This window comes from Callithrix jacchus, chromosome 21 (genome assembly GCF_049354715.1).
Source record: "Callithrix jacchus isolate 240 chromosome 21, calJac240_pri, whole genome shotgun sequence".
NCBI classification, from domain to species: Eukaryota; Metazoa; Chordata; class Mammalia; order Primates; family Cebidae; genus Callithrix; species Callithrix jacchus.
Window position 1 is genome coordinate 12640192 of NC_133522.1, and position 1852 is coordinate 12642043.

Genomic DNA, 1852 nt, shown 5'->3' on the forward strand with positions numbered 1-1852 from the left:
TTCATAAAAATGTAAAACAGGTCATCTCTTCTCATTAAATATTTGTTTGGAAACTGTATGTTTTATTAAAAATATTTATTTTCCATGTAGTGGGCTTATTGTTGTTATTTTAAATTAATGAATAACGACTTTAGAAGCGTCAAAAAAGAAAAAAAAACACATTTCTGTTTAACGTCAGTATTCCTTCAAGCCATGGACAATGCCTGGCCAGATCAGGTTAACAGCACCTGAAATTATGTTGGTGCAAAAGCGGTTGTGGTTTTTGCATGGCTGAAATTTCCCATTTTCATTGGAATACATTCCTAAATAAATGTGGTTATGTTATACATTATTTTAACATGCATTTCTCTATTTCTTTTGCTGAAGACTTGTTACTTGATGTTTATTTTGTACTGATTTTAGACTATGAAAATGATCTTAGACAAAAGATAAATTTGAGCGATATTCTTATTTGAGTTCAAAATGGGTCATAAAGCAGTGGAGACAATTCTCAACAATAATGTACTTGGCCCAGGAACCGCTAACAAACGAACAGTGAAGTGGTGGTTCAAGAAGTTTTGCAAAGGAGAGAAGAGCCTTGAAGAAGAGTGTAGTGGCCAGCCATTGGAAGTCGACAACGACCAATTGAGAGCAATCATCACAGCTGATCCTCTTACAACTACAAGAGAAGTTCTCGAAGAACTCAACGATGGCCACTCTACGGTCGTTCGCCATTTACAGCAAATTGGAAAGGTAACAAGGCTCGATAAGTGGGTGCCTCATGAGCTGAGTAAAAATTTTTAGGAAATGGTTGTTTTGAAGTGTCCTCCTCTCTTATTCTACGCAACAACAATAAACCATTTCTTGATTGCACTGCGACATGTGACAAAATGTGGATTTTATGCAACAGGTAATGACCGGCTCAATGGTTGGACCGAGAAGATGTTCCAACACACTTCCCAAATCCAAACTTGCACCCAAAAAGGTCATGGTCACTGTTTGGTGGTCTGCTGCTGGTCTAATCCACCACAGTTTTCAGAATCTTGTAGAAACCATTACATCCGAGAAGTATGTTCAGCAAATCGATGGGATGCACTGAAAACTGCAACGTCTGCCACTGGCACTGTTGAACAGAAAGGACACAATTCTTCTCCACGACAACGCCCGGCTGCACATCACACAACCGATGCCTCAGAAGTTAAACAAATTGGGCTATGAAGTTTTGCCTCACCCGCCATATTCACTTGACCTCTCGCCAACCCAAGTACCACTTTTTTCAAGCATCTTGACAATTTTTTGAAGAGAAAAATGCTTCCACAAACAGCAGGATGCAAAAAATGCTTTCCAGGAGTTCATCGACTCCCGAAGCATGGATTTTATGCTACAGGAATAAATAAACTCATTTCTTGTTGGCAAAGTGTATTGATTGTAATGGTTCCAACTTTCTTTAATAAATACGTCTGAGCCTAATTATGATGATTTAAAATTCATGGCTCAAAACCACGATTACATTTGCACCAACATATAACACCATATACTGTCTTGTTCGGGTGCTAGCATAAATGCTTTGAGACCCAAGGGAAAGAGACATGTATTGTAATTATTTATTCCTTACTGAGGATTATAATAGCCTTTTAAATCTGGATGTTGCTAATCTGGATAAAATTTTATAGCCTTACAACATTGCATAACACTTGCATGTATCCTATGAGCATTTCTTCAAGGTACTTCCATCCTAACTGCCCCTCTAGTAATCATACTTGTTTTTAATTTATTTCACAAAACTTCTTAAAAGACAAATCTGCGGCGGGAGTATAAATTAGTTCAACCATTGTGGAAGACAGTGTGGTGATTCCTCAAGGCCTTAGAAATA

The 1852-nt window shown here is 37.8% G+C and overlaps 1 pseudogene; it reads left to right on the forward strand.

The window, feature by feature from the left end:
• Positions 1-405: 405 nt before the first annotated feature.
• LOC128930397 (histone-lysine N-methyltransferase SETMAR pseudogene) lies at positions 406-1430 on the forward strand (annotated as a pseudogene).
• The last annotated feature ends 422 nt before the right edge of the window (positions 1431-1852 follow it).